Here is an 18059-nt window from a genome sequence, read left to right as displayed (position 1 = left end):
ACTGTAAGGTTGTATACTGGCGCAAAACTGCACAAATGCGGGTTTTAAAGGAGGGAAACTGAAAGAGCTAGGAATTTACCCAAAATGGCCAATAAGCTACTAGTGTTTGGCTGAGACCACTCCGGCAGGGACAGATAAGCTGCTCAAAGCTCCCCACTCTCAATGGTGAACAGAAAAGCTTCCTCCTATCCAAGTAAGGATATGGGCAAGACAGGAGCCCATACCACAGTCCAGAATTCAGCAAAGCCTGAAATCTGGACTTATCTAGTTCAGCAAAGGCGGGAAAAGATAATATTTTTTTTTTGTTTTTTTTTTCAGAAAACAACAGAAAATCACTCAGAAAACACTGTAAATGCTATAAACAAGCTAGTGCACTTGAGTGTGTAGCCTAGAACAGTTTTACAATACAAAAATTATTTAGAATGACATTTAACAAGTGCAAAACTGTACAAAGAAGGTAAGGCAATACATTTAACATTTTTTTCAAGCACAGATCAGTTAGAAACTCACTTTTTAGGTGGTAAAAGGCAGTTGGAGCAAAAAACAGAGAAAAAAATATTTAAATCTGGTGAAAGTCTCTCTTAGGTCTCACTATTGCCTGTATCACTCTGCAGGACACCACAAGGAGCTATGCGGAGTTGTATACTGGTGCATAACAGCACAAATGTGGATTTTAAACCAGGGAAACTGAAAGAGATAGGAATTGACCCAAAACAGCCAATAAGCTACTAGTTTCTGGCTGAGACCACTCCTGCAGGGACAGAAAGGCTGCTCAAAGCTCCCCACTCTCACTGGTGAACAGAGAAGCTTCCTCCTATCCAAGTAAGGATATGGGCAACACAGGAACATATATCACAGTCCAAAATTCAGCAAAGCCTGAAATCTGGACCGATGTAGTTCAGCAAATGCTGGAAAAGAGGATTTTTTTTTTTTTCAGAAAACAACAGAAAATCACTCAGAAAACACTGTAAATGCTATAAACAGGCTAGCACATTTGAGTAGGTAGCCTACAACAGTTATACAATACAAAAATGACTTAGAATGATATTATAAAAAATGCAAAACTTTAAAAAGCAGGTAAGGCAATACAATTAAAACTTTTTCAAGCGCAAATCAGTTAGAAACTCACTTTTTAGGTGGGAAAAGGCAGTTGGAGCAAAATAACAGAGTAAAATACTTAAATCTGATGAAAGTCTCTCTTATGTCTCTCTGTTGCCTGTATCACTCCACATGACACCACGAGGAGCTGTGTGGAGTTGTATACTGGTGCAAAACTGTGCAAATGTGGGTTTTAAAGGAGGGAAACTGAAAGAGATAGGAATTGACCCAAAACGGCCAATTAGCTACTAGTTTTTGGCTGAGACCACTCCTGCAGGGACAGATAAGCTGCTCAAAGCTCCCCACTCTCAATGGTGAACAGAAAAGCTTCCTCTTATCCAATTAAGAATATGGGCAACACAGGAGCCTATACCACAGTCCAGAATTCAGCAAAGCCTGAAATCTGGACTTATCTAGTTCAGCAAAGGCAGGAAAAGATAATATTTTTGGGGTTTTTTTTTTTTTTTTTTTTTCAGAAAACAACAGAAAATCACTCAGAAAACACTGTAAATGCTATAAACAGGCTAGTGCACTTGAGTGTGTAGCCTAGAACAGTTATACAATACAAAAACGATTTAGAATGACATTTAACAAGTGCAAAACTGTAAAAAGCAGGTAAGGCAATACATTTAAAATTTTTTCAAGCACAGATCAGTTAGAAACTCGCTTTTTAGGTGGTAAAAGGCAGTCAGAGCAGAAAACAGATAAAAAAATACTTAAATCTGATTAAAGTCTCTCTTATGTCTCTCTGTTGCCTGTATCACTCTGCAGGACACCAGGAAGAGCTGTGCGGAGTTGTATACTGGCACAAAACCACGGAAATGCTGGTTTTAAAGCAGGGAAACTGAAAGAGATAGGAATCAACCCAAAACGGCCAATAAGCTACTAGTTTCTGGCTGAGACCACTCCTCCAGAGACAGATAGGTTGCTCCAAGCTCCCCATTCTCACTGGTGAACAGAGAAGCTTCCTCCTATCCAAGTAAGGATATGGGCAACACAGGAACCTATACCACAGTCCAGAATTCAGCAAAGCCTGAAATCTGGACCAAAGTAGTTCAGCAAAGGTGGGAAAAGAGAATATTTTTTTTTTTTTTTTTTCAGAAAACAACAGAAAACACTGTAAATGCTATAAACAGGCTAGTGCACTTGAGTGTGTAGCCTACAATACAAAAATGACTTAGAATGATATTTAACAAGTGCAAAACTGTAAAAAGCAGGTAAGGTAATGCAATTAAAACTTGTTCAAGCACAGATCAGTTAGAAACTCGCTTTTTAGGCAGAAAAAGGCAGTCAGAGCACAAAACTGAGAAAAAAATACTTAAATCTGGTGAAAGTCTCTCTTAGGTCTCTCTGTTGCCTGTATCACTCTGCAGGACAGCACGAGGAGCTGTGCAGAGTTGTATACTGGCACAAAACTGCACAAATGTGGGTTTTAAAGCAGGGATACTGAAAGACAAAGCAATTGACCCAAAATGGCCAATAAGCTACTAGTTTCTGGCTGGGACCACTCCTCCAGGGCCAGATGGGCTGCTCATAGCACCCCACTCTCACTGGTGAACAGAGAAGCTTCCTCCTATCCAAGTAAGTATATGGGCAACACAGCAATCTATACCACAGTCCGGAATTAAGCAAATCCTGAAATCTGGGCTAATCTAGTTCAGCAAAGATGTGAAAAGATAATTGTTTTTGTTTTTTTTTTTTTGTATTTTTCAGAAAACAACAGTAAATCACACAGAAAACACTGTAAATGCTAAATACAGGCTAGCACACTTGAGTGTGTAGCCTACGACAGTTATACAATACAAAAATGACTTAGAATGATATTTAACAAGTGCAAAACTGTAAAAAGCAGGTAAGGCAATACAATTAAAACTTTTTCATGCACAGATCAGTTAAAAACTCACTTTTTAGGTGGGAAAAGGCAGTCAGAGCAAAAAACAGAGAAAAAATACTTAAATCTGGTGAAAGTCTCTCTTACGTCTCTCTGTTGCCTGTATTACTCTGCAGGACACCACGAGGAGCTGTGCAGAGTTGTATACTGGCACTAAGCCATGCAAATGTGGGTTTTAAAGCAGGGAAACTGAAAGAGATAGGAATTGACCCAAAACGGCCAATAAGCTACTAGTTTCTGGGTGAGACCCCTCCTCCAGGGACAGATAGGCTGCTCAAAGCTCCCCACTCTCACTGGTGAACAGAGAAGCTTCCTCCTACCCAAGTAAGGCTTTGGCACACAGGATCCTACACCACAGTCTGGAATTCAGCAAAGCCTGAAATCTAGACTAATCTAGTTCAGCAAAGGCAGGAAAAGAGAATTTTTTTTTTGTCTTTTTTTGGGGGTTTTTTTTTCAGAAAACAAGAGAAAATCATACAGAAAACACTGTAAATGCTATAAACAGGCTAGCTCACTTGAGTGTGTTATACAATACAAAAAAAAACAGTTATACAATACAAAAATGACTTTGAATGATATTTAACAAGTGCAAAACTGTAAGAATCAGGTAAGACAGCACAAAGAAAACTTTTTCAAGCACAGATCAGTTAGAAACTCGCCATGTAGGTGGGAAAGGCAGTTGCAGCAAAAAAACAGCGAAAAAATACTTAAATCTGGTGAAAGTCTCTCTTAGGTCTCTCTGTTGCCTGTATCACTCTGCAGGACACCACGAGGAGCTGCGCGGAATTGTATACTGGTGCAAAACCATGCAAATGCAGGTTTTAAAGCAGGGAAACTGAAAGAGATAGGAATTGACCCAAAATGGCCAATAAACTACTAGTTTCTAGCTGAGACCACTCCTCCAGGGACAGATAGGCTGCTCAAAGCTCCCCACTCTCCCTGGTGAGCAGAAAACCTTCCTCCTATCCAAGTAAGGATATGGGCAACACAGGAACCTATACCATAGTCCAGAATTCAGCATAGCCTGAAATCTGGACTAATCTAGTTCAGCAAAGGCAGGAAAAGATATTTTTTTTTTTCAGGAAACAACAGAAAATCACACAGAAAACATTGTAAGTTCTATAAACAGGCTAGCACACTTGAGTGTGTAGCCTACAACAGTTATACAATACAAAAATGACTTAGAATGATATTTAACAAGTGCTAAACTGCAAAAAGTAGGTAAGGCAATGCAATTAAAACTTTTTCAAGCACAGATCAGTTAGAAACTTGTTTTTTTAGGCAGGAAAAGGCAGTCGGAACAAAAACAGAGAAAAGAATACATAAATCTGGTGAAAGTCTCTCTTAGGTCTCTCTGTTGCCTATATCACTCTGCAGGACACTACAAGGAGCTGTGCGGAGTTGTATATTATCGGAGATAACTAATTGGTATTATACCTTAAACAGGAATCACTGATCATTAATAATTGTTGAAACTTACTTTGGAATTTGTGATCACCTTACCCAGAAATCAGTGATCACCTCAAAATAATTCACTATAAACTCAGTTGTAGAAATTGTCCATTAAAACTAAAAGTGCTGTGTATTAATCAAATTAAATTTGTGAAAACAAGATGGCTGTTCAGAAAATAGGCTAAAAGATGAGAGATGGACAAACTTATGTCAGAATGGATATACAAAAAGAACACATAGCAACATATTTATTAAAGCAGAAGAAAACTGGGCTGGAGACCCTTACAGTGAATGAGTACAAACTGCAGCTAGTAATAGCAAAGAGAAGTTAAATATGTATAGTGAACAACAGCAAGAGCAAAATGTATGCCACTCATTCACGTCAGGATGATTAAATAAACAAACAGCTGTAAAGATAGCTGTATATTTGTTGTATGTTACATACATATAAATATATGGATTTACTTTAGAAGATCGTATTCCCAAAATCTCGAACCTCATATTATCGAGACCAAAAGATCGAGTTTTGGAAACTTGAACTTCTAAAATGAAACGAAAAAAAAAAAGTCAAACATTGGTTTTGCAGGGGGGCTTCGCCCCCCATGTGGGGGCTGTGCCCCCCACACACCCCTACTTAAATATACCAACTCCGAGATCACGCTACAGTGGGGAAAAGGGAAATCTCCCATATTGCAATGTATGCGGAAGCGCAAAACGGGAGATTTCCCACTTCCTGTCAACACCACAAAATAGATAACATTACGTAGACACCGAGCATACAAGAAGCCTTCCTCTGTGTGCACGTAATGTTTTAAGGTAAGTAAAGTGTTATTTTTTTAAAACTTTACATATTCGATATACTGAAATGTCGATGACAGTCGAGATTTCAGTATTTCGATAATGTAAAGTGCTCCCAAACATATATATATATACACACAAACACACACACACACACACACACACACACATATATATATATATATATATATATATATATATATATATATATATACGCACACACACACACACACACACACACACACACATAAATATATATATATATATATATATATATATATATATATATATATATATACGCACACACATTATATATATATAATATGTGTGTGAGTGTGTGTGTATATATATATATATATATATATATATATATATATATATATATATATATGTGTGTGTGTGTGTGTGTGTATATATATATTTATATGTATATGGATATATATATATATATATATATATATATATATATATATATATATATATATATATATGGGTCTACTTTAAAAGACCGAACTGTCGATTACCCGACACGCGGAAAATGAAGACGAAACGACCGACAGGTAAGTTTACCGACAGGGTGATTTGCCGACAGCGGAAAGACCGACAAGGGTAATGTGCGATCGCGACTCGGTAAGTGTGCGACAGTGACGGCGTTAGGAGCGGTAAGGTAAGTGTGCAATATTGTGGGATTTCGGGTTAGGCTGTGGGAAAGGTGAGTGTGTGTTAGTGTCGGAGTTAGGGTTCATGTAAGGTAAGTGTGTGATAGTGAGGGACTGTAGTTTAGGGACGGGTTAAGTGAGTTAGGTTTAGGGTGCAGGTAGGTGAAGTGTGCGATAGTGTCGGACCTTGGGCTAGGGGTGGGTTAAGTGAGTTAGGGTTAGGGTGCAGGTAGGTGAAGTGTGCGATAGTGTCAGACCTTAGGGTTAGGGTTTGGGTTAGGGCTAGAGGGTATGTTATGTAGTGTGGTGTGTTGTTTACGTTCGGTGTGTCGGTGTTATGGTGTTCGGTGTTTTACGTTGTCGGTTTTGTGTGTTGTCGGTTATCTGGCGTCGGTGATTTTTGTGTCAGTGAAGTAGCGTGTTGGTCTTTTAAAGTAGACCCATATATATATATATATATATATATATATATCCCCTACACATGATCAAAATTTACTTTGACTTTCATATAGCCGAGACCATATGATCGAAGTTTTAAAACTTCAGACGGTCTTAACAGAGATCTCCATACAGTGCGGAAAAGGGACATTTTCCCTTTTCCTTGCTATAGTGTGATCTTGGAATTGTTATATTTAAATAGCAGAGGGAGGGGATGGTGCAGGGGCCCCCCTGCAAAAATGTTTAGGAATTTTTTGTTGTGTATTATTTTTTTCAGGTGTTCAAACTTTCAAAATGTTGATCATATGGTCTCGGCCATAATCTGTAGTAGACCTATAAATATATATATATATATATATATATATATATATATAGAGAGAGAGAGAGAGGTATATATGTATAGGTTCACCGTTTATAGGTAGGTACTAGAATATTTGCCTTAGGGCCTATATAAGCCTAGCCATAAAGATTTCCTGCCTTCAGCCACCCAAAACATTTATTTTCCTGTGCCCCTGTCAAGGAGAGCCACAGAAGTGATCCCCGGGGTAAATTTCCTATTTCCCGTCCAGCTGTCCAGCTTTTTCTTAAAAAGGGCCAATGAGGTGCTCTGTTTGACATGAATAGGCAGCTTGTTCCAGAGTATGGGAATTCTCTGGGACAGGAGTCTATCCCTCCAGCAAGTTCTGTTTATTGTGGTGACAAGCTTTAGGTCCCTGGAGAATGGGGCCCAAAGGGATTGGAATTTTTCTAAGTGTAGCATGTCCAACAGCTATGGGTTTGACATGGCTTTGTATGTTAGGCAGAGATCACCTCTGAGTAGGTGATATGTGACGGAGTAGAGCTGGAGTGTCTTAAGACGGTCTGCATAGGGCATCTGTTTGAGGCCGGTGATCCTCTTTGTGAAGTATTTCTGCTGTCTCTCTAATGATGGCTGAGTTGAGAGGGACAATGACCTCTTTTCTGGATGTGAAACCTTTTGTGATGAGGTGTGCCACATAGAAGGATTTCCTGACTACTGTGGTGATGTGGTTGACAAAGGAGAGACTACTGTCCACCTATGTCCCTAGATCTTGTATCACACTTTCAGTGTTGAGTGGATTACCACCTATGTGGTAGTTCATTGGCACACAGGGTTTTTCCCAGAGGGGGTGACTATGCATTTTTTAGCGTTGAGTTTGAGGCTGTGGCTTTGACACCAGGCATCTGTCTCAGAAAGGCCCTTTTGTAGAATGTCCACATCATTAGGGGATTCAATAATGGCTCCCAGTTTGCAGTCATCTGTGAAATGTTAGCCATAAGCCCTCTGTGTTGGCCTGGACTTCAGAGAAGTAGATGCTGAACAGGAGGGGACCCAGGACTGAACCCTGTGGTACTCCACTTGTCGCTAGTCTGGAGATGGATTTGGAATTGGCTACTTTCACGGTGTGGGTTCTGTCAGTGAGCCAGTTGGAAACCCATCACGTGGCATAGGGGTTTATGCCCAGTTTCATGAGTTTATCAATGATACCAGAGTGGGGGATGGTGTTGAAGGCCTTGGTGAGGTCTAGGTAGGCTGTGTGAACAGCCTTACCCTCGTCCACGACTTTGGTGAATGCTTCAAAGAAGTCAATCAGATTTAGGAGACATGATCTACCTTTCACAAACCCAAAGTGGGTGGGGTCTGGAGTTTGCAGGTTACCTATGTCTTTGTTTATAAGTTCCATGATGATACGTTCCATGGCCTTGCAGATCAGACTCATCAGACTGATGGGTTGGTAGTTCCCAGGGTCCATGGTGGATCCCCCCTTGTGGAGTGGGATCATCGTAGCTATGCACCATTCAGTAGGTACAAAGCCTGTAGTGAGGCTATGACTGAACATGGTACTTATGTGGGGTGCCAGTTAATTTTGTTCTTCATGCAGAACACAGCCTGGGATGTTGTTAAGTACTATGGACGCTGTATTTTTGGCTTTAGCGAGTGTGTTTTTCACTTGTGTGGCCATGATTACAGGGACTTGGCATTCATCCAGTATAGAGATGTGCCGTTTAGGGGTGAGAGGGGGTGAAATTTGCACTGAACCTATCTGCCAGGATGTTGACAATATCAGCTGGTTCTGTATATTCAGTGCCATTGTGCTGTACCTCAGAGCAGGTCTGAGTGTTGCCATTGAGATTCCTGACATGGCTGTAGAATGCCTTGTGGTTGTCTTTAGAATCTGTAGTGATTTTGTTCTCATAACTAGCTTTGGAGGATTTTATGAGGGATCTCAGCTTCTTACTGAGGCTGACAAGGGAGATTTTCCAATCTTGGGATTTTACTCTTTTTTTTTTTTGCAACAGTTTCTTCCTTCTGTTGTAGAGTTTGGTAATGGCAGGGGACCACCAGATTGGCTTCTTTTTTTTGGTGGATAGAGTCTTGGTTCTATTTGGGATGGCATGGCCCATGCACTCGTGTATGTGTTCATACAGTGCATTGATGTAGGATTCAGCAGTCATACTACTACTTTCCGTCTGCATGGGTGTGGTGAAGTTAGCCACTTCTGTCTTAAGAAGCATGAAGTTGGCTTTAGAGAAGTTTTTTATGCTGGTTTCCTTAATGGGGGAGGGGGCAGGCTGTGGATGTCTAGGGTGATTAGCTTATTGTCAGATCTGACCAACGAGGGGCTGACCTCTAGTGTGGAGCACTGGTCACCCATGTTGGTAATGACCAGATCTAGCAAATTGCTGCTCCTGGTGGGGTTCTGGATCAGTTGATCCAAGGCGTTGGAATTTATGAATTCCAAAAAATGCTGAGCAAATGTGTTGGTACATGATTAGTTTTCCCAGTTAATGGTGGAGAAGTTGAAGTCTCCTAGTATGAGGGAGTTGGGTTGTACCTTAATATTTTCCAGCATGTGGCATGGTGGAGGATCATTAGCAAGCTACAGTTTGGATTGCAGTCTTGCCCAGTGTTAGTTGCACCTGGAGAATTTTGGATACATTATGCTGGGCAACTAGCCTGGAGGTGTGGATATCCTTGGTGGATATGGACACAGGTTAGATGGCCAAAAGATGTGGTATGAATTGTAGCCTGGTATTGCATGGGTGCTCTCTGGAGCCTTGAACCAGGTCCCTGTCACTGCACAGATGTTGATGTTCTCCATTTTCAGGAGTGCCTCGAATGAGTGCATTTTGAGGTTTAGACTTCTAGCATTGAGTAGCATTGCCCTCAGATTTTGCTTGCTTGTACCTGTTATGGTGGTAATTTTGTCATTTGAACCTTGCCTAAAAAAGGCACTGTTGGGGTGGCAAGAGCCTTTGGCAGTATCTGGAAACCCAGGGGAGAAAGGTGCAGGCCATCTCTGGCAAAGCATCATGGCCTGTCGATCATGTCATCCCAGGCTGACAGATACTGGATCCCCTTAGAATGACACCTGAAGTTTAACCAATTGTTGAAGTCAATCATTTTGTCCTTGTACTGAGGTATCATTCTGGGTGATGGCAGGATGCTACTGAGGGCTAGGATACCTGCCTGGGCTACAAGTTCTGAGAGCTCCTCCATGTATCTTTTCATGTAGTCCAGGGAGGTACGTATCAGGTCATTTACTCCAACATGAACAATGACAGTCATATTTGTACTTGTTGTGGAGTGACCTGAGTGTGTGGGTTATGTGGTGGATCCTGGAACCCAACAGGCAGCTGACTGTAATCTTCTCCTTGTTTAGCCTGGTAAGTGGGACATCAGTGTGCCTGACTACAGAGTCACCTATGACTAGTGTGCTGGATAAATTTTTTTGCCTTAGGGGCTGAGGTTAGTGGCACACTGATTTTGTGAGTTGTGTGTCATTTGGGTTGTGTTGGTTGGTGTTGGTTATTTGCATTTCAGCTTCAGAGGTCTTTTTTATTTGGGCAGATTTATATTAAGAACCTACGTGAATGTAGGTGTGTGTTTCGTGTTACTGTGTGTGAGTGTATGGGTCTACTTCACATGACTGAAATTTCATTTGACTGACTTTCATTTGACCGAGACCAAAATACCTAATTTTCAAAATACTGAAAACTCACTTGACTGAAACTCATTATGCTGAAACCTTACAATGCTAAATTTCAAAGTACTAACTTGTAAACCATAGACATGCACACTTACAACACTAATGACTAACTCTTTCTCAGTAGCCACTGCAAGTGGATACTGCAATCAGGTGACCTAACCATTACTGTCGCTCTATTCTGTAGTGTCAATGGTATAACAGTTAGCATACTCACCTTTTGTGCAAAATGTTGTGAGTACTATTCCTGCTCCAGGTAGATTGCTACCAGACACTGCAGTGTAGCATGAGGGAAGTGCTGCTTCCTGAGTATGTTGCCCTTCAGATAAGATGTTAAACTGAGACTCCTTCTGCTTGAGCTGGTGGTAGCTCAGGCAGATATAAGAGATCACATGACACCTATTGAAAAGGGAAGGGTAAGTTCCATGAAGCACTGGTCAAATTTTCCCATGTTGTATTAATACCACTTTCAGTCTTCACAGAGAAGAGGTCACTAGCCTAGTAGAACTAACCTGGTCAACAAAGGATAGATAGATAGATAGATAGATAGATAGATAGATAGATAGATAGATAGATAGATAGATAGATGAAAAGACTGTTATAAGAATAAAAAAAGAATCAATGCAAGCACTGTGCCCAGGCTATCCACAAACAACAAATTAGTTATGAATAAAAGAGAAAAGGCATAAACAATAAAACAAAACAACAACAACAAAAAAGCAAAGCCATGATTACTTTAGACAGCTCAGAAACTTAGTAAACAAGATAAAAATTAAGAAAAAAGATTTTATAATTCCTTATAGGCAACCCAGCATAGTAACTCTAACCTATTACAGTCCTCTATTAACAACCTCCAATAACCCTTGCAAAACAACACAACCTAATTCAGCTCTAAGTAACCCATTAATCCAGATGACAGGGCACTTCAACAGTCACATCATTCAAACAATTACTTCACTGTTGCATGACAAACCAAGCACTTCTACACACATTCATACACACAAACTCCCCCCCTCACACACTTTTTCATTCTCAAGCCAATCACTACTCCTACTTTTAAAAAATGTCTGACCGATCTCAAACACAAAGCACTTGCTACAGACAATCTACTAAAAGAATTTAAGACTAGTTGATGCACTGGCACTCCCAGTGTCCATCCTTATAAGTAGATCAATTAAAGAGGGATCTCTTTCATTTAGAAGGGATCTTAAATTATCCTACTACTTTTTGCCATATTTCCAGTTATACATATGGTATTCAATACCATCTAAGCCTATTGCATTATTGTCTTTTAATACATCATTTAACTCTTTCAAAGTTTTTTGTTCCAAACTTTCATTATCTTCTTTAACCAATTTATTAACGTCATACTTTTGATTTCAAATTGTTTCTTTCTTCACAAATGATTGTTTTATATGTTCTTTAATAATTCCACATATACCTTCTTGTGTTACTTTCTTTCCTTCTTTATTCTTTAACTCTTTTCTTATTTTGTTTCATCAATTTACTTAAATAGGGTGCTACTTATTTTTTCCTTGTAAACAATATTTCTGTTTATATAATAAATTCTTCATCCTTGCTTGTTTCATTTTATATCATTTTTTTTCACTTTTTCATAGGTTCATAGGTTCATAGGTTTATAGTAGGCTATCTGCCCTAAGGCATTTATAAGCCTAGCCCAAATTTTTGTGGCTTATGCCACCCCTTATATGAAAAAATACTGTGCCCATTAGTTTGTTGTGCCTCTGTCCAGCAGTGACACAGAGATGATTCCTGGGGTAAACCTACGATCTCCCATCCACAGGTCAAGATTTCTCTTGAACAGAGCCAGCGAGGTGCTCTGCCTCACATGGACCGGGATTTTATTCCACAGCATAGGGAGTCTCTGAGTGATAAATCTATCCCTCCAGCACGTCCTATTTATATCCGTGCTAAGGTTTAAGTCGCTTGCTTTAGTGGTTTTGGTGGATTTGGATTTTTGAGGTGGAGCATGTCCATTAATTCGGGTTGGACATGGCCTTGTATGTCAGGCACATGTCACCTCTGAGCAGATGGTATGCGACTGAATAGAGCTGGAGTTTCTTCAATCTGGCAGCATATGACAGATTTTGGAGTCCCTTTATCCTTTTGGTGAGGAACTTTTGGGGTCTCTCCAATTGCTGCAGATGTCGGGTGAGATACATCCCGAATGGGGCATTGTACTCGATCATTGGTCTGATAAGTGAAGAGTACAGGGGAACAATGACCTCACTAGATCTGGATGTGAATCCCTTCATGATCAGGTGGGCAATGTAGAAGGTCTTTCTAACCACTTTAGCAATGTGAGTGTCAAAAGAAAGGCCACTGTCAACCTGGGTCCCCAGGTCCCTGATAACCTCTTCTGTGCTTAGTGGATTGCCACCTATATGGTAGCTTGGGGTTACCTTGTTTTCCCGAAGGGTATGACTATACATTTTTGGCGTTTAACTTCAGGCCATGGCTCTGGCACCAGCTATCTGTTTCCGTGAGTCCCTTCTGAAGGATATCCATGTCCGATGCACTTTCCACTATGGCACCCAGTTTGCAGTCGTCTGCAAACTTTGTCAGCCAAAGTCCTCCCATGTTGGCCTGTACTTCTGAGAAGTAGATGCCGAACAATAGGGGCCAAGGACCGAGCCCTGTGGGACACCACTTGTGACCGGCTTGGAGTCTGACATAGCGCCAGCAACTCTAACCCTGTGGGTTCTGTCCTTAAGCCAGTTTGCAACCCATCTTGTGACATATGGGTTTACATTTAAGCTGGTAAGTTTTTCTACAATACCCGAGTGGGGTATTGTATCAAAAGCCTTTGCAAGGTCAAGGTAGGCTGTATGGACTGCCTTTCCCTCATCAATGGCCTTGGTGACTGTTTCGAAGAAGTCGACCAAGTTCAAAAGGCATGATCTTCCCTTGACGAAGCCAAACTGGGTCAGGTCCAATGTCTGCAAGTCCCCTATATCTTTGTTTATGAGCTCCATTATGATCCTCTCCATAGCTTTGCAGACTAGACTTGTTAAGCTTATGGGGCGGTAATTACCAGGGTCCGTAGAGGCACCGCCTTTGTGGAGTGGGACCACAGTTGCCGTACGTCACTCCTTGGGCATGTATCCTGTGGTAAGGCTGAGATTAAACAGCTGCCTTATGTGCGGGTTTAATTCCTCATTTAGCTCGTGTAGCACACAGCCGGGGACACCATCCGGTCCCATTGATGCTGTGTTTTTAGCTTTAGAGAGAGCAGCTTTCACCTGCGCATTTGAGATGTCTTGGAGGCTACACTCGGCTGGGATAGTTATCTCTCCTTTAGGGGGGGAGAGGGGGGTGAAGTTTACACTGAACCTGTCTGCCAGTATGTTGGCAATGTCTGTGGGTTCAGTGATTTTTGTATCATTTTGGACTAATTCTGAGCATATCTGGGAGTTTCCACCCAGGTTCCTAAAATAGCTGAAAAAGGCCTTATGATTGTCCTTTGAATCCATGGCAATTTTTCTCTCAAAATTGGCCTTAGTTGATTTTATGAGTGCTCGTATTTTTTACTAATAATGATCAGGGGTGACTTCCCTTTTATGGATTTTGTTCTATCATGTAATAGCTTTCTCCTCTTATTGTAAAGTTTGTTAATGGCTGGGGTCCACCAGACTGGACGTTTGCCCTTTGTGGAAAGAGTCTTGGTTTTATTTGGGATTGCCTGATCCATGCAGTCCTGGAGGTGTTCATAGAAGGCATTTGTAAGGGCTTCCGCAGCTTGGGTTGTGGTTTCCACTGGCTCAGGGGCCTTGAAGGATACCACACCAGTCTTGAGTAGTGTGAAGTTTGCTTTAGAGAAGTTCTTCACTGTGGTCTTTTGTTTGGGGTGGGGCGGGATGTGGATTTCCAGTGAGATTAGTTTATGATCAGATCTCACCAATGAGGGATATACTTCTGGTGTGGAGCATTTTGTCCCCATGTTTGTGACAATGAGATCTAGTATATTTTCTCCTCTCGTGGGAACAGTGACTAGCTGTTCCATGGCATTTGAATTTATGAACTCCAGGAACCATTGGGCTAGAAAGTTAGGGCTTGAGTAATGTTCCCAGTCTATATTCGGGTAGTTGAAGTCACCCAATATGATGGTGTTTGGAGATACATTTATACCCTCCAGTGTCTTCAGGAAGGCTGTGTGGGGTTCCTGAGTTTGAGAGGGTGGCCTGTAGCATGCTACAATTTGTAGAGCAGTTTTGCCTATGGTTAGTTGCACCTGGATGGTTTCTGAAGCTTCATGCGTTGCCACCAACCTGGAGGTGTGGGTATCCTTTATGAATATGGATACACCCCCTCCTTTTGTGGTGTGGTCCGGGTTTTGGGGCCGAAACGCATGATATGAGGTAAAACCTAATATTGCCGGGGAGCTCTCAGGAGCCTTGAACCAGGTTTCAGTTACATCACAGACATCGATGTTCTCCATACTGAGAATGGCCTCGAGTGCGTGCATTTTGAGATTTAGACTTCTGGCATTGAGCAGCATTACCCTCAGTTTCTTCCCATTTTTGTTTTCTAGGGTGGTAGATTTAGAATTTGAGCCTTGCCTAAAAAAGGCACTATGGGGGTGCCAAGAGCCTTAGCCAATATCCGGAATCCCAGGGGTGACAGGTGCAAGCCGTCCCTTGCGAAGCAGCGTGGCTTGTCAAGCATGTGATCCCAGGCAAACAGACACTGGATCCCCTTTGAATGACACCAGACATTAAGCCAATTGTTAAAGCTGATCATCTTGTCTCTATATTGTGGCATCATTCTTGGTGAAGGAAGGATACTGCTCAGGGTCAAGGTCATACCTGCCTGGGCTACATAATCAGAGAGCTCCTCTATGTCTCTTTTCATGTAGTCCAGGGAGGTACGTCTCAGGTCGTTCACACCAGCATGGACAATGACTGTGTCATATTTGTACTTGCTGTGGAGTGACCCGAGTGCTTATGTTATGTGGCGGATTCTAGTGCCCGATAGGCAGCTTACTGTGACCCTCTCCTTGTTCAGCCTGGTGAGTGGGACGTCAGTGTGTCTGACTATGGAGTCACCTATGACAAGTATGTTTGGTGTTGTATTTGGCCTTAAGGGCTGTGACTGCTTTGCACACTGCTTTTGTGGTTTATGTGTTGCTTGTGGGGTGTCTTGAGGTAGCAGTTGTTTGGGTGTCTGCTTTGGAGGCCTCTGCTGTTTAGGTAAATTTTTACTCAGAGCCTCCGAGTATGTCTTTGTGTGTTTATGTGTTTGATTCAGTGGTGTGGTAGCATTATGTGAGGCTGGTTTTGTGGTGTGTGTAGTTGCCTTCTCCTCCTGTCTGGTCTTGCCAGTCCTGAGTTGAGAGAGCTCAGCCTCCAGTTTGGCTAAATAGCTGCATCTCTCGCAAGTATTTGTGTTATGTGGGAGGAGGAGAGGATTGTCTGTGTACATGAGGCAGTTATAACATTGCCTCAAGATTCCCAGATTCACCAGCTGGACTGGAGAGGAGATTGACAACTGACCTTTGGACATGCTAGAATAATATTGGGAAATCCTTAATTGAAAACAAGGGCCAGTGGGGAGTGAGGGTGTAGTGCTTTTAATTTTTAGTGCTGACTTATATAATTGCTTCATAGAAAGTTCTTTCTGTATTTATCAGTTTGCTAAACATAGCTTGGCTTAGTGTTTTATATTTTTCTTTTTTTTTTTCCTCTTATCCTCGATAGAGTCGAATAAATATTTTTTATTTAAAACATATCCACCAAATTAGACAAATACAATTGTCCAACTTTCATTAAACATTCTCATATTTATATGATCTTATCACAACATAACTATTTCTTTCCTATCTTCTTGCTTTAATTATTTTTATAGGTTTATAGGTTCATAGGTAGGTACTAGGCTATTGGCCCTGGGGCCTACATAAGCCTAGCAAAAAGATTCCCTGGCTTTCGCCACCCAAGAAAATTAATTTCCTGTGTTCTGTTGAGCAGTGCTGCAGAAGTGATCCCTGGGGTGAATTTTCTATTTCCCATCCAGTCGTCAAGATTTTTCTTAGCGAGCCAATGAGGAGCTTTGCTTGACATGAATGGGTAGTTTGTTCCAGAGTATGGGAAGTCCCTGGGACAGGAATCTATCCCTGCAGTATGTTCTGTTTATTGTGGTGACAAGGTTTAGGTCCCTGGAGCGTGTGGTTCGGATTGATTGGGATTTCTTTAAGTGTAGCATGTCCAACGGCTCTGGGTTTGACATAGCTTTATATGTTAGTCAGAGATCGTCTCTAAGTAGATGATATGCGATGGAGTAGAGCTGAAGTTTTTTTGAGATGGTCTGTGTATTGCATCTGTTTGAGGCCAGTAATCCTCTTAGTGAGGTATTTCTGTGGCCTTTCCAATTGTTGTAGGTGTCTTGTGAGATACATGCCAAACGGGGCATTGTACTCTATAATGGGTCTGATGAGGAATGAGTAGAGAGGAACAATGACCTCCTTTTTTCTAGAGGAGAACCCTTTGGTGATGAGTTGTGCCATGTAGAAGGATTTCTTGACTACTGTGGTGATGTGGTTATCAAAGGAGAGACTACTGTCCACCTATGTCCCGAGGTCTCTTATCACACTTTTAGTGTTTAGTGAGCTACCGCCTATGTGGTAGTTCATGGGTACTGAGTTTTTCCCAAAGGGGATGACAATGCACTTCTTGGCATTGATCTTGAGTCCATGACTTTGACACTAAGCATCTGTCTCTGTGAGGCCCTTTTGTAGAATGTCTACATCATTAGGTGATTCTATTATGGCTCCCAGTTTGCAGTCATCTGTAAACTTTGTTAGCCAAAGACCTTCTGTGTTGGCCTGCACTTCAGAAAAGTAGATGCTAAACAGGAGAGGACCCAGGATCGAATCCTGTGGTACTCATAGGTTCATAGGTAGGTACTAAGCTATCGGCCCTAGGGCCTATACAAGCCTAGCCATAATGATTCCCTAGCTATTGCTTCCCACAAATATTTACTTTCCTGGACCTCTGTCTGGCAGGGCTACTGATGTGATCATGGGGTGAATTTCCTATCTCCCATCCAATCGTCAAGGTTCCATTGAGGCGCTCTGCCTGACATGTGTGTTCCAGAGTATGGGGAGTGTCTGTGTCAGGAGCCTATCCTCCCAGCATGTTCTATTCATTGTGATGACAAGGTTAAGATCCCTGGACCATGTGGCTTAGAAAGATTGGGATTACTTTAAGTGAAGCATGTCCAACAACTCTGGGTTTGACATGGCCTTGTACGTTAGGCAGAGATTGCCACTGAGTAGGCAATATGCGACAGAGTATAGCTGGAGTTTCTTTAGACGGTCAGCAGAAGGCATCTGCTTTAGGCCTGTGATTCTTTTTGTGAGGTATTTCTGCAGCCTTTCTAGTTGTTGCAGATGTCTTGTGAGGTACATACCAAACAGGGCATTGTATTCTATAATGGGTCTAATGAGGGATGAGTACAGAGGGACAATGACCTCCTTTTTTCTAGATGAAAAGCCCTTAGTGATGAGGTGTGCCACATAGTAGGATTTTCTAACTGTTGTGGCTATGTGGTTATCAAAGATGAGACTACTGTCCACATGTGTCCCTAGGTCTCATCACATTTTCTGTGTTTAGTGTACTGCCACCTATGTGATAGTTCACAGGTATGTGGTTTTTCCCAAAGGGGACAACTATACATTTTTTGGCATTTAGCTTGAGCTCA

This window comes from Protopterus annectens, chromosome 6.part0 (assembly GCF_019279795.1).
Source record: "Protopterus annectens isolate FY-2018-M chromosome 6.part0, PAN1.0, whole genome shotgun sequence".
NCBI classification, from domain to species: Eukaryota; Metazoa; Chordata; order Ceratodontiformes; family Protopteridae; genus Protopterus; species Protopterus annectens.
Note: the sequence above shows the minus strand (reverse complement) of the source record.